The sequence below is a fragment of the Melozone crissalis genome, unplaced genomic scaffold (genome assembly GCF_028551555.1).
Source record: "Melozone crissalis strain CALT ecotype California unplaced genomic scaffold, PUWL_Pcris_2 ptg000074l_1, whole genome shotgun sequence".
Lineage (NCBI taxonomy): Eukaryota > Metazoa > Chordata > Aves > Passeriformes > Passerellidae > Melozone > Melozone crissalis.
Genome location: NW_026535851.1, coordinates 3,461,190 through 3,479,618, shown reverse-complemented (window position 1 = coordinate 3,479,618; position 18,429 = coordinate 3,461,190). Strand labels below are relative to the sequence as shown.

Sequence of the window (18,429 nt, the reverse complement as noted above, 5' to 3'; positions counted from 1 at the left end):
CAGTTGCCGCCGGGGACGGCGGGACTGCGGGCAGCTCCGAGGGTCCCTCGGGCTCGGCATAGTTTTCACCAGCATCCTGAACAGGGACTGGTTTGGCAGAAGGCGGCGAAGCCGCCGGGGGCGCTGGCGGGGGCGGCGAGGGTGCGCGGGAAAACGCCGTTGTTGTGTCACTTGGCTCTGGGAGCGGCAGTGCAGGTGTGAGCTCAGCCCCTGCGGGAGGGGCTGGCGGGGGTGGCACGGAGTCGCCAGCGTCTTCTGCCCCTGACTCTGAGATCGGCCGCAGAAGCACAGCCGCAATCTGCAAAAGTGGTGGAGCTGGCACAGAAGGCAGCGGGGGATGGGGGGCGGCGGATCACTGTTTCCTAGCAACACTGGTGCAGTCGCAGGAAGCAGCGTTTCGGAGGTCAGCCGCGCAGGTGCAGAAACTGGTGAAGCCGCGGGCGGTGCTGCTCAGAGAGACGGCCGCAGGGCGGGTCTGGGAGGCGGCTCCGCCGGCCCGGGAGGCGGGGTCTCGGAGATCGGTGCTGCTCCCTTCTCTGAATGGGGTGGGGTCCAGAGGCTCGGCTGGGGTGGGACCTGCAGGGCTGCCAGGGGCGGCGCAGTCCACTCAGCATCCCCCAGAGAGTAGCGGGGGGGGGGGGGGGGGGGGGGGAGACGGCTGCGAGCCAGGGGGGCTGGGAAGCAGCAGATCATCCCCCTCCAAAGGGTCTTCTCCAGCAGGAATTGGGGGGAATGGGGCTTGCCCCGTGCAGTTAGCAATCCAGGGAAAAACAGCTGCTCTCCGTTTCAAGATCAAAAAGAGTACTCTGAACACTGGGTAAACGCGGGGGTGCCCCAAACCACGGTCCCAAACAAAACGGAAAATGGATTCCATGCAGTCCCATACTAACATATCAAGTCCATACAGCACATCCGTAAAAAACCCAAAGAGCTTTGTCCATCGAAAAAACTCATGGAAATGGCTCTCCAACAGGAGAATTCCGTCCTCTTCACTCCATTTGTGCCAGAGGGCAATAGGTCTCTCCTCTGAAGGGGACAAAGGAACCTCTGCCTCTGAGGGACGGGTCCTCCACATTTGCAGCCACAAACTGAGAAGGGCAGCATTTTTAGGAGGGGAAAAGCTAACAGTACCTTGTGACAGCATCCAGCACACTCTGGCCAGCTACATGGTGCTGCTAGGCTTTCCGGACATCTTCCTGGAGGCTTTTCAGAAGGTTCTCTTTGTGGTCAGCCTTGGCTGTGAACTCCGTCCAAATCAGGATCTTCAGTTCTTCTGCTCCTGGCTAGAATCCACTTCTGTGGTCTCTTGTGAGGTGACCATCAATGCCACACATTCAGGGTTTACCCAGTGCAGCAATGCATCTCTGGTGGTCTCACCAATTGACGATTTTCCTCTTCAGTCACATCAGGGTCACCAATTGTGACTGTGGTCACAGGGGTTTTCAGGTGAAGGAAGAGACGAGAATGTTGACTCCATGATCAGAAGGCTTGATTTATTATTTTATGATTGATATATATTACATTATAACTATATTAAAAAGAAATAGAGGGAAAAGGTTCTCTCAGATGGCTAGCTAAGAATAGAATAGAAAAGAAGAATGATAACAAAGGGAGCTCTCTCGGACTCTGTCCGAGATAGTTCCGTCTTGATTGATCATTAATTATAAACATTCAGGATGGCCCAATCAAAAATCCACCTGTTGCATTCCACAGCAGCAGATAATCATTGTTTACATTCTTTTTCTGGGGCCTGAGCTTCCCAGAAGGGAAAATCCTAAAGAAAGGATTTTTAGTGAAAAAGATGTCTGCGACAGTGAACTGTCACTTTGGTATTTTATGAAAAATCCCTTTGACAGCATCTTTTCTCCTGAGAAGCTGGGAAGCTTCAGCTTCTCCATGTTTTGCTACTTTGGAATGTGATTTGGAGAATTGTTTACCCAGCATGTGAATTGTTTTTAATTAATAGCCAATCACAGCCAGCTGTGCTAGACCCTCGTAGTCTGTCACGAGATTTTATCATCATTCCTTTCTAGCCTTCTGATGTCTCCTTTCTTTTTCTTTAGTATAGTTTTAGTATATAATTTTCTTTTAATATAGTATAATATCATAAAATAATAAATCAGCCTTCTGAAACATGGAATCAAGATTCTCATCTCTTCCCTCATCCTGGGGACCCTCAATCACTGCCACAAAGGCACAAAAACCCAAAGCTGAACTACAGTTAAAACCAAACAGGGTAGTGCCAGACAAAAATGAAAGTCTTTCTTAAGAACATTAATAGCAAGAGGAGGTCTAAGGATAACAGAAGCATAGTATCATTTAGGTTGGAAAAGATATCTGAAGTAATTGAGTCTAACCATTAAACTAAAACTGCAAAGCCCACCACTAATCCATATCCCCAAGCGCCACATCTATGTGACTTTTAAATCCCTCCAGGGATGGCAACTCCACCATCTCCCTGGGCAGCTTGTGCTGTGCCAATGCTTGACAACCCTTTCCATATAGAAATTTTTCCTAATATCCAATCTAAACCCATGCTGGTGCAACCTAAGGCCATTTCCTCTCATCCTATTGTTTGTTACTAAAAAGAATAGACTGACTCCCACCTAAATACAGCCTCTTTTCAGGTAGTTGTAGAGAGCAATAAGTTCTTCCCTGCGCCTCTTTTTCTTCAGGCTGCGCCTCCCCCAGCTCTCTCAGCCTCTCCTAATCAGACTTGTGCTCTAGACACTTCACCAGTCTTGTTGCCCTTCTTTGGACACACTCCAGTGCCTCAATGTCATTCTTGGAGTGTGGGGCCCAGAACCGGACACAGGATTCAAGGTGCAGCCTCACCACTGCCCAGTACAGGGGTACAATCACTTCCCTAGTCATAGAATCATAGAATGTGTTGGAAGGGACCTTAAGGATCATCTAGGTCCACCACCCCTGCCATGGGCAGGGATGCCACCCCAATCAGGTAGCTCAGAGCCCCATTCAACCTGACCTTAACACTTCCAGATATGGGGCATCCACAACTTCTCTGTGCAACCTCTGCCAGTGCCTCTCCACCCTCACACCAAAGAATTTTTTACCTAACATCTAATCTAAATTCCCCCATTTTAGTTTAAAATCATTACATCTTGTCCTATCATTATCTGCCCATGCAAAAAGTGTCTTTACCTCTTTCTTATAAGCCCCTTTTAAGTACTGAAATGTTGCAGTGAGGTCTCCTCCCTCTTCTCCAGGCTGAACAATCCCGGCTCTCCCAGCCTGTCTCCATAGCAGAGGTGCTCCGGTCCTCCGATCATCTTGGTGGCCTCCTCTGGACTTGCTGCAACAGGTCAATGTGCTTCTTGTGCTGGCAGGCACAGAGCTGGACACAGCACTCCAGGTGGGGTCTCACCAGAGCAGAGTAGATAGGGAAAATCACCTCCCCTGACCTGCCAGCCACACCTCCTTTGATGAAGCCCAAGATGCAGTTGGCCTTCTGGGCTGTAAGCACACAATGTTGGCTTTTGTCCAGCTTTCTTTTCACCAGAACTCTCAAGTCCTTCTCCACAGGGCTGCTCTCAATGAGTTCTATAGTTCTGCATCTGATTGCAGATGAGGGGCTGGGAGCTCTGTCCAATGAAGCATCAGACCTGGCTGCACCTGAACCATGCAGCAACAACAGGGGGAAGTGGTGAGTCATTGTAGTGGGAGATTCCCTTCTGCAGGGGAGATGTCAACCTGACCTGCTGTACAGGGCAGTTTACTGCTTCCCATCAGCTCAGATCCAGGATATTAATGAGAGATTGCCAAGGCCTGCCCAGTCCTTGGACTGTCCTGTTGCTCATCCACATAAGAACTGTGCTGTGATACTGGCAGAGATGCTGCTTTTCTAACACAAGGGTTTATAAATATTTCTTTTATTGTGTTTTCTTTCCCGCATACTTTTAATTACAGAACAGTAACAACTTCATCCAATTTAAGGGTGTCACTTGACAGCACTGCCAATGCCTATGTTAAACAAGCACCTGGATCTCTCTTCTTTGAGGAGAAGGAGGGTAGACATAGAATGGGGGGATGAGACATTTCTCCCCCAAGAGGCTACAGAAAACATGTACATGTGTTTGCCAATCTAGGATGCCAGTAAAAAAAAAAATGCCATAAACCTCATTTCTTTTTGGCAAGCCATGAATAAATCTGATTAAAAGAACTCTAAATTTTCCTAGCTGTAGGTAAAAAAATAAGTCATAAGGAAATTGATTATTTATTATGACCATGCATTTTTCAATGGTCATGTCAGATAAGGGGTAATTTCTTGACCTATTTCAAGTATGTCACACTGATGTCAAGACTATGTTCATAGACCGAAATTGCATAACACAAATTAGAAATAAATAATCTAACTTTAAGATTGGTATGTGATAACTGTTCAACACTAGAAATTAAATCTCTCTCAATCAAATAAAAGTCACGGTACTGTTTAAAAATAAAGCAGTTACATGGAAGGCTAGTGAAAATGTGGTGGATATCTTTTGCTTGGTGTGCATTTCCCCTACATACAACAAAAAGAGAACTCAAATTTGAGAAGATATAACAATGAGACTTTTTATAGTCACAGGCAATGGTAAATAGTTTGGGGCCATAAAAAATACTTAAATCCTGAGAACAGAGAAAAACGTGGCTTGAAATCAAATTGAGTGTGCTCTCCTTCAATGTCAACCAATGTAAGAAATAGCCATGCTAGTCTGTGCTTCTTTTGAAAACAAGCCATAACTTACTTGTGCCTGAAAGCAGAGACAAAGGAGCAATACTGGCAGCTGTACTTGTCTTCCCAGGTAAACACAGCCAGAGCCTAATGACCCCTCTCATGAGATCACAGACCCTGCATAGACATCAAAACCCAGTCACATTGGCTGCGGTGGTAGCCCCCAGGCCTGGTTTCACCTTCCAAGGTTGCTCCAGATTCAGCTTCTGTAAATTCCACAGGGTCTTTGGCTCCCTCAAAACCCTCCAAAGTTGTTCTTGAAGAATCTTCAGCTTCCTGCGAAAAAACATATATCCCTCGCAAAGCCATCAATTCTGTCCCGTCCCTCAGTCTCTCCTATGTATTATCTTTAATATGTTTCCCACTGCATTCACTTTCTAAAGGTATCCCTACCATACTCCACTAATGACTTCATGCATAAGAGTTTAGTCTTTAATTATATATATATATGCATGCACATTAAAAAACAAATGACCCATCTCTTAGTCCCTTTCCTAAGTGTTAATTAGTACAGCAAACATTTTGCAGCAACATTAAAACTGAAAAGCATATTTATACCATGTTTTTTGGGTCTTGTATTTTAGTTTTTGTTCTCTGCTGTTGAGCAAGTAGTATCTACTTGCTCAAAAGATGACATTGACCCCCCCATAAACTTTACTTGAGAAGCAGACAAAGAGCAGGAATCATTTGATAGAAGGGAAGCATCCCATTCTGTCAGTAGTATTGGATAAGCTAAAGGAAGGACAGTGGAAGCTCTTAGGTACAACTGTTTAGACTCTGATGGACTCAGCAACTTTACACAGCATGCAGTCAATGTCATGAAATAGGCATGCTTTAGGTCACACAGAATGCAGAATGAGATTTTGCTGAGTACTCACTGCAGCAAGAAAAGGAGAACTGAATAACCAGATCCTGCAACCTTACCACATCTGAACTCCTCCTGTAGAGTCTGTCCTCAGACATTCTAGGTGGTCTCCACTTGCATAGGGAGGAAACAGTAGCACATTTACAATTAACCACTTAAATTGGACCCCTGGCTCAGACGGATATTTGAATACGCATTTGCAGCACTATAATTTCACTTTTGCATATGAGTTGGAGAAAAAAAAAAGGAAAAAAGCCCCCACACCTTAAGAGTCTAAGAAAGCAGAAAAGTAGCCCAGAACAGCTCAGGGAGAAGCTCCCACTCATAAATCAAGTACTTCAGTCATCTGTGATAGCAATTCCTTTGTGTCAAATAAGAAGTGAGAATTAAATAGTTTTTGTGCCCCAGATGAAGAGCAGAAGAAAGTCAAAAGATATTAAAGTAAACAAAATGTGCTGCATAAACATGAAGAATTAGATTAGAATGTAATGTTTAACTGCTCAGAATGTCCAGTCCAAAACCCATTTGTCTCCATGGGAGCCTTCTATGGGCTTTCAGTTAGGCCTTAATATCAAATACAAAATGCTGCCAGTTCACAGAATTCTTACCTTTACTGTAGGTGACACAGTGTTATGGTTTTGGCCTGGCAAAGCCAGAGCCCCCATAAATATACCTTTTACCTGATATCTGCTGTGAGATGTGGCCAGGAAATAAGCAAAGCAGGCTCCAACTTAAACATAAAGAGAAGTTTATTAACTAAACTACACACACAATTACTAGACTACACACACAATACTAAACTACACACACAAAGAGAATGAAAACTACACAGAAACACTTCCTTATCCTCCTCCCACCAAATTCCCAAACACATTTACATTTCCAAAAAATTATCCACACTCGGTCTGGCACCACCCTTTAAGAAAAAAAATCAAATCTTCAGCTCATAAGGGATAGACGGAGTCCTTCCTTGTGCCAGGGACTTCTTGTCACAATCAGCAATCCGCCCGGTATCTTGCTATCTCGTGACATCTCCTTTCCATGCCAAGGTGCTCTCACCACCAGGCATGGGATGGGGCAGGGGCCTGCCTTCAGGGCCTTTTAAGAATGCCTCGTCTCGTTCCAAGCAGAGCACAGTCACATCCCTGGGACCTTTGTCCCCCCCCCATGTCTTCTATACCCCCTGGGGCCGAGGGGTCTCAAAATCAAACTCGACGCCGAGCCTACGCTTCCCCCTGCAATACAGCCTCTGCATCACCAGGAAAAAAGTCCATGGATATACAACAAAAAAGAGTCCAGCAAAAACTGCCACTCCATCTTCCTCCATTCCTTCAACATCCTCTCTTCTCCCTTTGCAAGACCCCCCCCCTTACTCGTCTGGTTTCTTCCTGCATCTTCCATTCCTATCCCCTTCCCAGGAAAGGCAATGTTCTGGGGGTCTTCACTCTCCACAAGGGTTAAAAGCTCATCCAGACGGCAGGGCTACTAGCTGCGCCCCCCCCCCCCTTCTCCTCCCAGCCGTGCTGCCTGCCCGCACATGATATCAAGTTTCAAGGTAACAGTTCCAATTCCAGCACAGGCTGAATTCTCTCCGTATCCAAAAGGGGGGGGAATGATAAACAGGTCGCTCGATGCTCCCTCCACCCTTCCACCACATCCGGGCCTACCGTAGATGGGCCACATGGCTTTCCCCTCCCCCAGCCCAGCCAGCAACTGGGCCGGGGGAGGGAGGCCCAGCTCCTTCACGCCGGAAATCCCAAGAGGGCTCTGAAGGACAAGAGCCCTGCTTTTAACCCCTTGGGTTCGTAGTCTCAAGAGGCGGATCCAAATGTCCCACTGGTCAAACTAGGTGCCCATCTTAAATTCCAATCACCCATTGGTAACCACAGCAAAACAACATATCCCAGATGTCCCATTTCCGGTCAAACCACGACACACAGTAGAAACATTACCATACTGGACATGCTTACGGAGATGATTACAGATGGCTCAGAGTGTTTGATGAACCTCCACATAAAATTTACATTTGTAGCCTACTACTTTCCTGTCCTTAGAGTTTGAAGTATCTTCCAAGTGTCCAAAAGCCTATTGAAGCACACAAGTATTAATCAGTTACACTAATGTAATACTGAAACATGCTTTGAATATCTCATTTTTAGGAATATACTCGGACTAGTGAAATAACCTTTAGTGTACACATATGTATTGGGTCTGGTTGACATGGAGTTCATTTCCCCATAGTAGCCCTCACAGTACTGTGCTTTGCATTGGGAGCTGGAAAGGTGTTGAGAACACACCAGTGTTTTGGTTACTGCAGAGCAGCACTGGCACAGCATCAGTGCTGTCTCAACATTCCCCCCTGTGAGATTCTGTCTGAATTTTCCCTCATTTGCCTCACGATCGTCATTGGGGACCACTGAAATCTCTGGCTTTGTAGGAGAAAGTTACACATGTCAAAGGCCCCGAGACCTAAGAGCACAGTGCTAAGCTATTGTTCACAGGTGTTGTTTGCTGTATGCTACACTGAGCCCAATGAGAAGAAGGGGGCACTGTGCCCTTTTTGCAACAATAGCCTTGGAAGCTGTCCCACCTCTTGGCCTGGCTGGAGTTTTGGGTGGTCTCCCACAGAAGACCCTCACCTGTTTTACAACCACCATGACAGACAGACTGAGATGTAAGAAGCTTCTCCATCAAAGACTGAGACATGAAGCCCCTATGTGAGAAGGCCCCCTCTCATACTTTCCAAGGACTGGTACTGAAACCCCTAAGCCGGGGGAGGTGTGCAGGGGGAGGCAAGCTGACCAAAGCAAGATGGATGTTGCAGGTACAGGCATTGGACCATGAAAACAATGGCTCTTGTTTACTGCTGAGAACATGGACTACCTGTTACATCTATTCCTTATTGTATCTGTTTCTCCCCAATTTTCAATAGAATTATCATAATGAAAACCTCTGAGTTAGCTAGAGATTTTGAGATCTCCCCAACCTAACAGGCGGATCCTCGACTGGACTGGATCAAAGGACTTCGTCTCTACGTTTGGTAGCTATATCCCCCTCTTTCTCTCTCTCTCTTTTTTTCTCTCTCTTTCTCTATCTTTTCCTCTCCCTTAATCCCTCTATCGCATTTTGCTGTGGTCATTCAATAAAGATGCATTTGTTTTGATTATTACTGCAAATCCCCTGTGCCGTGTCGGGCTTCTTTTGCACCCTGAGATCAATCCACGAACCATCATGAAACCCATTCATAAGGATGGATTGTGACACCCCCTCCCAACCCTCAAAGACCCTTAGGCTGGGGGTGGGCAAAACCCTGGAAGGAAATATAGCCAGGACAGCTGGCCCAAACTGACCAAAGGGGTGTTCCATACCATATGACGTCTGCTAAGATATAAGAGCTAAGTGAAAGGGGGGAGGGGGATGATTTGTTATTATGTGTTGTCTTCCAGAGCAACCACTACACATGCTGGAGCCCTGTTTCCTGGGAAGTGGCTGCACATCGCCTGCTGATGGGAAGTAGAGAATAAATCTTTTGTTTTCCCTTGCTTCTGTGTGCAGCCTTTGCTTTTGTCTTATTAACCTCCCTTTATCTTTACCCACAAGTTCTTTTCCATTTTATTTTCTTCCCCCCGTACTGATGAAGAATGGGAGTGATAGAGTAGCTTGGTGGGCCCCTGGTGTCCAGACAAGGTCAACCCACTGTGGTAGATTGTTTTTCTGTTGTAATCTTAAGGTGTTCCTTATTGTGAGTTTATAGTGGTTTGTTCCATGTACCCCGTTCGGTTTCCCCAATGGTTTTGCCCCGAAGTTGTTTGCTACTATTTTCCTGCCTAATATTATGTCAGTCCCCATGTCAATCTCCCTTGCACCTCCCTGATTTCCAGACCCTTCCCTGCCAATCCTGGAAGTACTGCTCTCTTCACTTGTTCATCAAATGTAACCCCACCCCTTTATCTAGAACCTTCCTTGTCTATCACTCTTCCCTCAAAGTTCCATTGGTGTGCCAAGCCTGATCCCCTCCCATGTTATCCCCTATTGGTTACCTAGAATCTGATGCCCGCCCTACGTTCCTCCCCTGCTGTTCTACTATTGGTCAAGATTTGTATCCTCCCCTAGTACCCTCCCCTTTTCCTAAGTTGCGGTTACCCTGTTGGAGCTGTCACTTGTCCCTGGACTCTCTCGGAGATTAAACCTTCTTGAGTACTTATGCAAGTGGCCTCTCGTGTCTCCTTTGTTCTGGCTTCCTTGACTCAGGATTCCTATCAGCAGCTGCACAGAGCAGCTTTGTTGCCTCTGGGAGTTAGGCAGTCCTGCTCTACTGCCATCTAGACTGACCCAAGGGGCAGATAGGGGGCAGCCACACTTGGCACGGGCCAGGACATGAGGGCTAGCCAGAGGATCACCAAGCATCTGCCCGTGCCAACCCACTACAAAATTCTGTTGGGCAAAACTTCAACCTCAATTTGCACTGACTTGTATTTAAGCCCTCAAAATCAGTGGATAGGATGTGCACAGAAAAAAACTTGAGTTTCTGCATAATAGCAGTCCCCTGTAAGACCGTTCATGTTTAACTTACTGACCGCTCCGGCTGTTCGTCTCTGCACGGTCACAAGTAGGATGGCCTTGGGACAGCCCGCGCTTCAAAGGACGAGTCTGGACTCTTCAGATCCTCAGTCTTCGATATGGTTTATTATTTCTTATCTACAAAATTTTCTTCCAGCCCGACAGAGGTCTGACCAGCAAGGTAGCCAAGGGCACTCGGACCTCCCACTCGGCGGTTGTCTATTTTTATACTAAAAACTACGTACATCATATTTACCTTTATTTCCCAATACCTTTCACCCATATAAGCAAGCGCACCTTCACCAAGGACTAATCCCAAAGTGCCAACATCACCACAGAAAATGGATGACAAGAAGAAGAAAGAAGAAGGACAAGACACGCCCTGATCCCTCCATCTTTTCTCCATAACCCCCCTGTACCAAAATCCTAAAATCTATATTTCACCCTGTAAATACTTCATTCTTACACCATTCATTCCCAAGTGACTCTCTTGTCCTCAAACAGGTGGCACATCCCTTGCAGGGTCAAAATCCAACCACCAGGCACTTCTGGCAACATTCCAGGATTTCTGAGCCCCCCCCCAAGGGTTGTCTCAGTAACTCTGGACATCCAGAGTGATGTACTGAGTTCCCACAACTTACAATACCAAGCCATGGTCTTTCATGGTTACCCCTCATCCCCCTCCCCCATTGTATGTTTTTCTACAGAAAGTAGCTACTACAGATGGGGAAAAGGGTGCAGAAAAGAGTAGCAAAATTTGGTATTCTGCTCACAGGAACACTTGCCCAAAGCTTGAAGTTATTGGATAGATGCACATAAGCATCAAGTTCTTTACCAGAAAATGTAGTGAAATAAATAAGCTTGAGAAAGGAATTGCTGTGTTATTTAAAGGTGCATTGCTGAGCAGTGAAACGGGATATTTGCTAAAAAGGTCTATGAGAAAACAAACAGCAGCCTTGCAAAAGATACAGATAGCCACCATCCATAAGGGTGGGAGAAAGGAAGTAAGATAGGGAAAATCCTGAAGGAAACAATTGGAAGGAGCAGAGCTTCTCATGCAGCCTAGGTTGAAAATGAAGAAAATTAAAGCAGAATATGTAACTGATTTATAGAGCCCATTGACACACTGAGTCACTCATTAACCTGCATTCATTTGGCTGTTAAAGTGAACATGCAAGTGGGTATTAGTAATAAGGAGCCTCTTGGGGTATAGAAGAACAGCTTTTGGTTTGTTTTTCTCCCTGGTGAGAGGAAGCAGAGAAGGAGACCAGACACACAGATCCTTACCCTCTCTTGTTTGAAATTTTTAAAAGCACCATCTGCATATTTCTGCTTGCTCAAAAGCTGTTTCCTCCTCTTCTGACATTTGGCACACTTCTGGAATTGCTCATTGTGACTATTCAAGTGTGAGGTCAGCTATGTCATGCTATGCAATTTAGTATCACAGTGCTTGCACTGGTAGTCAGCATTATGAGAGCAGGTACCACTTCCCAGTATGGTAAAGTCTCTCTTCAAATCCTTGCTGTGGTGATCAGTGTAATGCATGCACAGCAGCTCTGCTGTGCTGAAGGGCAGCTTGAAACATTTTATGCATCTGAAGGGAAGCCACTCAGTTTCCTGAGCCTTGCTCTCCACCTCAAACTTTTCAAAGTTATTCGTTTCCTCAGCTGGAGTTGACTTTTCACGCTCATCAGCATACACAGCAGTGAAGTAGCCCCCCAGCTTGCTCGCATGCTGCTTCTTAGGGAAGACACCAGGGTGACGCTTCATGTAGTGGGACGCAATACCTTTCTTGCTAAAAGATTGAAAGGAACAAAGTGAGCACTTCTTCTTTTCCACAGCCCTCCTCAGCTCTTCACTTAACTGAGGAGTGTCCTCTTTGGGAGGAGATGGAATGATCACTTTATTGGGTTTGTCGCTTACTGTCCTGGAGGCTGATAAACAATGAGTGTAGTAAGCATCAATGTCATGTCTTTTCTGGTAGTGTGCTGCAAGCCCTTTGCAGATGGGGTTGGTGTAGGAACACAGTGCACACTTGAAAAGGTTGTTCTTGCCTTCTGGTTGTGCCCAAACATTATATGTTTGATGCGGTAGTGCCTGGCTATCCCCTTCCGTGTGGAACAGAAGCATTTGCAGAGCTGACACCGAAACACTGTGTGACACACTAAGTGAGAACTGGAGAAATGAGGTGCTGGGATAGAGATTTCTCCAACACTATCAGTAGCAATTTCTGGGGAGGCCTTGATTTCAGTTACCATATCTGGCTCCACTGAGGCAGACAACTTTGGTGGTGACTTAGCAAAAACATCAAATTCAGGTTGATCATGGTATTTCTCATAGTGAATTTTGAGCTTCTCGCATGTGCTGTGAGTATAAGGGCATAGTTTGCACCTGTATGCACCATAGCCTTGCTTGAAAATTCTATTATTCTCTTCTATGTCATTCTGTTCAATGTCATTTGATTTTTCCACATCACGCGCAAAGTATTCAGCAGTGGCCTTTACTGATGGGTGATGTTTATGGTAATGTGTGAGGACACCATGAATGCGTGTGTTAATGTATGGGCAATGTCTGCACTTGTACACATCCCCTGGGTTGATGTCTATGCCCTGTGCAAAGTCAGCAGCTTTCACTTTCATGCCAGGATGCTTTTTGCCATAATGTGTCAGGAGGCCATGCAAGTTATTGTACTCAGACTGGCAAACTGTACGCTGATATGGAGTGAAGGAGATGGCAGTATTTCCAGAAGTCAGCTGAATAGTTTTTTCATGGGAAAGGCTGGGGTCCTCCACATCCTGGTCCATCTGTGATAGTACCTGGTTTTCAGAATTAATCCTGCCCTTAACTTCATCAAGTTGTGTGCCAATTTTCTAAGCAGCATCTTTCTCTTTAATGATTTCTAACAATACAGATTCATCCCCATTCATAGTCCAAGGGTGAAAAGCCTGGTAGTGATTAGTAATTTCCCAAATGGAAGATGCTTCAAAAATGCAGTCTCTGCATTTATAGGTCATTGTTCCTGTTGGCATCACTAGGGTAGGAGGGGAAGGATCTGGACCTGCCCAGAGTTTAGTTGTCATATATGTATAGTCAACATAATGTTCAGGATGTCTCCTTTGGTAATGCACAAGCAAACCACTGGGTTCTGTATGTGAATAAATACACCATTCACAGTGATATCCAGCTTCTATCAAGCCATCCAAAATTGCCCATCTCAGAATGGATGTGACTGTGGCCTTCAGATTCGGGTGGTCTTTCTTAATATGCTTTCTCAATGCATAGAAATGAGGTGATGTGTAGCTACACTGCCTGCATTTGAGGGCTCTCAGCTTTGTCCTGTCCTGTTCAGCGCTGGAGGTGTGAGCAGGCAGGTTGCCAGAGGATTTCTTCTGGTTACAATCACAAAGGCTTCTAATGGTGGTTGTGTGCTGTCTAATCACATCTGCACTGGCCTTAAAATCATGATGCTTATTTTGATAATGAATGAGTACACCTTTTACAGTCCGGTTTCCATAATCACAGTGTTGGCAGAAAAACATTTCATTCTCAGGGGGATTCACAGAGTTCTCAGAACTGCCCTGGCTCAACTTCTGCACTGACACTGACATTTTCTGAATCCCAGGTGGCAGCTCGCCAGCCTTCATCATTGCCGCAGTAGGGAGTGCCTGCCTGATGTACTTGGCAGTGACCTTTATTTCTGGATGTATTTTCTCGTAGTGGACAAGCACTCCCACAACTGAATGGTTGCTCTATGAACAGTTTTTGCAATAGTAGATTTCAGGAGCAAGGTCTGGGAGCAATGGTGGGGAAGGTGGAGGTTGAGAAGACAAGTTGGACTGTTTGGGGGAGACAAATACTCGCATCTCAAAAGACATTTCAGCCAGGGCAAAGCCCCTGTCTACAGATGCATGGTCTTCTGAATTGCAAAATATGATGCTTTTTCTTCAGGGTGTTTTTTCTGGTAATGCATCAAAACTGAATGCATGTTAGGGCTTGCAAATGAGCACACATCACAGTCATAAACAATCACAGAACTGACCAAAGGTGCCTTCTGATTTTCATATTCAAGACTAAAAGTCTTTGTGGCGCTTTTGTTAAAACTTGCTGGCACAATAGCCCCATGAGCCACAGGGGTGGAGGTTGCCATCATTTTTGGAGCAGAATTCAAGATCTCTCTCGGTGTCTGAGATTATGAGATTAGCCCTTCTTGCTGCTCAACAACATAGCTTGAAAATATCATTGCATTGTTATTTTCACTGTTGGATGCATTCTTTGATAATGTGACATCAGGCTTCTGTTGCAGACATCTTTTCCTTAAAATCCTTTCTTAGGATTTTTTTCCTGCTGGAGCTGAGAAGTTTCAGCAACAAAGTGTAAACAATGGTTATCTGCTGCTGTGGAATGCAACAGGTGGATCCATGACTGGTCTCCCGTAGATGTTTGGATTTACTGACCAGTCACGGCAGAGCTGGCTCTCGCTCTCGGTCTGAGCCAGCTGCCTTTGTTATCATTCTTCTCTATTCTTAGCTTAGCTAGCCTTCTGAGAACTTTTCCTTCTATTCCTTTTTAGTATAGTAATAATGTAGTATATATATCATAAAATAATAAATCAAGCCTTCTGATCATGGAATCAACATTCTCGCCTCTCTCTTCACCTGCAAACCCTTGTGACCACAGTCACAAGTCTTCTAACATTTGGGCTAGTGTGAGAACAGAAGTGACAGTGGTAGATCAGATCAGAGTGATCAGAGTTTAATACATTCATAGCTTCAGGGTGATGCTCTCCATAGTGTTGCTGCAGGTCTTCAAAGTTTGTATAGTCAATATAACATTCAAGACATCTGTATACTGCACTGTGATCATTTGGATCCAAGATATACTTAAAGCTGAATTTTATATAGGGATGCATCCGTTGGTAGTGGATGCTAACAATCCTGGCAGATTTGTTGCTAAAATCACAGTATTTACAATAGTAACACCTGCCAGAGTCATTAATCTCCACATTTTCATTGTCCTGATCAGGGTCATTTATATTTGGCTGGCTTCTTCCTAAAACAGACGCATTAGGGCTTTGTTGATTTTTCATGCTAATAGAAGACAAATAATCTTCCTCATCTTCAGATAAAGTGAGCTCGATTTCTGCTCCATTGGTGGAATTATAATCATGATTCATGTTTCTGAAGTTTGCATCCTTCTGGGAATCATTAGTCTCCCTCCCCCACATTTGCTGGGGTGCATAAGAACTAGAAACCTCCACCACTGGTTTTGCTTGTTCTTCTTCTCTGTCTAATTCCACTTCTATCTCCACATCATCTTCTGCCTCTTCCTCATAATCCTCTACATTAATCACAGCATCTTCTTGCTGCTTGTTTTGGTTTATTTTGCTCTGCAGGTTGCTTGCTATTTCATCAATTCTAGTTCTTTTCTTCACTGGTGAGAGATCCAAAGGGCAGTCATTTGACACCTGAGTGACCCTAGCCACAGTTATTTTTAGACGAGAGACCAAGAATTGAGGTCTGGCTTTTCTTCACTGTGCTAACCGAGGTGAGACCATCTGCCTCATTCTCTTGTGGTATGTTGGATGGCAGTCCATCATATTTTGGTAAGTTGTGACAAAATGAGTGTTTATGCTGCTGATGAACTCTTGAGGCCTTTCAAACTAGTGGTAGAATAGTTACACATTGTGCACTTATAAGGATGCTGTGAATGGGGTTGAGGCAACTGCTGCTGTTGCTGCTGTACCGTTTCCATCATCCCAGCTGACTTTCTTCCATTTATATTTCCACTTTCATAAGTAACCATGTTGTCATTCAAAGAGGAGACAATGTTTTCACTCTCAGAATTCACAGTGTCCCAGTCTGATATTGTACCTGCCTGACATTGCCTATGAGCTTCAAGCTTTAATGAACTCTTACAGGTGAAAGGACATTCATTGCATTTCTATACAGTTGTCTTCCAAGACAGGTGGATATTCTCAATGTGACGGGAGATGCTTCGGCGGTGCATTGTGAGGAAAGGACAAAAAGGACATTGAAACCTGTTCATGTATCTTCTAAAGGGAATCCCTTTTGTTTCCAACAGTTTGTTGCCATCAGATCCCATCAGTTGCTCTGCAGATATTCCTGAAGTCTGGTTGTCCACTGAATTCAAGCCACTCTTGCTGTCCACTTCATTTAGCTCTTCATCTGATCTGGAGTCATTTAGCATACTGCTTGTTTCCAAGTCATCAGAATTTGTCATGTCAGCAACTCCATAGTGGTGTCTGTCAGACAAATTAACTATGTCCAAGTTGTGAGGTAATTTAGACTTAATTTGATGATAAGACACAGAAGAAAACTTAGAGGATGTAGAAGAGTTGAGCCTGATAAGGGAATTGCTCATAGAGCTTCTGACATTTGAGACATCAGCATTCAACATATCATATCCTGTCAAATTCATAGAGATATAAGTAGAGTTTGGGGAGGCATTCTGGGCACTCTGCATATCAGGCACACTGATTCTGTCTTGTTCCTCCCTCAAACTTGACAGTATTTTTACCATGCTGCAGTGCTTCTTCATCATATGGTCACACTAGCGCTTCCTTCGAGGTGTCTGGTAACTGCACCATTCACAGCAAAAGTTGCCTCTGGACTTTGTTAGACATTTGACCATGGACTCCAAAATGCTCTGTTCTACCACTTCTTCAGGCAATTCCTTGCAGGGTTCCTGCACTGGCACAGAGGCAGATGTCAATTCAGATACAGCAGAGGCAGTAGTAGGAGTTAAACTCTCCTTGGCATTGTTTTTGTGATACATTTTCTGGTGCTTAATAATCCTTGTGCACCTTGGTGATTTGTAGGTGCAGAACTGGCAAGAGAAAACTTTGCCAAATCCCTCGTGCATCGTGATGTTATAATTTAAGGATCCAGCAGTGTGTGACCCGACTGAGCTACCCCCAGCCTGTGCTCCATGAACCTTTAGAGTGTGCTCTATGAGGAAGTTTTTAGATTGGAAGTAAAGCACACAGAATTTGCACTGGAAAAACTTGTTGTTTGGTTTAGGATTTGGAGCCATATGCTGACCATAAAAGCTTTGGCTCTGGCTACAACAACTTCCAGTTCCCATCTGAGTTGTTGTATTTTGCCCTAAAATACGAATTAAAAAGTAAATATGTAAATAAGTGAAATTAGACCATTTCCCCCCACCTACCCTGTATGCATATGAATACACACACATCTTGAACACATTAATCACACTAGAATTCCCTCATTTATTTATGATTAGACCTGTGCATACAAGAATGGTCAGAAAACTAACAGATGGTACGTAATTTGGGATAGACAATTTCCAAAATAAGCCTCTTGAAATAAAAAGGTCCACTTATAAAGTTCAAAACTTTTCTAGAGCTCATGGTGGTATAAAGAACATAAAGAAGCAATATGATAAAGCATGTGAAAAATAGCAAGAAAACAAATCCACATATTTGCATTTACAGAAAAAATCTGTCTGTAACTAAACATCATCCACTTTACTATAGTGATAAAGGTAAGAGTTTTTTAAAACTCACTGAATCATACCAATTAAAATGCACTGAAAAATAAGTCACATGTGAGATAGGAGCTTGGGGTTGAGGTTTACCTGCTATTTCATTTGCAGTTGTAAATTCATCCTTTAGAAAAGAAAATTCTATCTCAGTATGGTTGCTAGCATTCATGGAGTCAGACCTCAGCTGGCTAGGATTTTCCTCAGAGATATCTGTTGGCTGCAGAAAAGCAGTATGAACATCCTGAATGTGAGCTTTTAGGTCTTCATAGGATGGAGCTTGGAAATCACAGCCATCACACTGCAGCACCTCCATGGTTCAAGAATTATCTTTTGCATTAGAAAATTCTGCAAGAAAAACAAGGAAAGGAGAGGAAAAGAGGCAGGGGTTTGTTTTGGTTTTCCCTGTTTGGTTGGGTTTCAGAGGGGTTTTTGCTTGCTTTACAGAAATTCCCTTCAATGAATTCTGAAAATATATTAACACCAAATTTCCTATCACTATTGTCCTGGTTTCAGCTAGGATAGTTAATTTCTTCTCAGTAGCTGACTCAATGTCTCAAGGACTTAATGATTTCCAGAAATTCCATAATTACTGCAGTCTAAAACTCAACATTTAAAAGACATCAAGGTAATTTTGAGTCAAAGAAAGACCTATCTAGGTAACTTGCAGGTTGCTGTTAGCAGTGCTACAGTCAACCTGCTGACAAATTACTACTGTTTCAATGGACTTTGTCCTTTAGGCTTTTCC

At 44.4% G+C, this 18,429-nt stretch overlaps 1 pseudogene; it reads right to left on the bottom strand.

The window, feature by feature from the left end:
- Positions 1–352: 352 nt before the first annotated feature.
- LOC128946093 (zinc finger protein 462-like) lies at positions 353–17,997 on the bottom strand (annotated as a pseudogene).
- Positions 17,998–18,429: the final 432 nt, after the last annotated feature.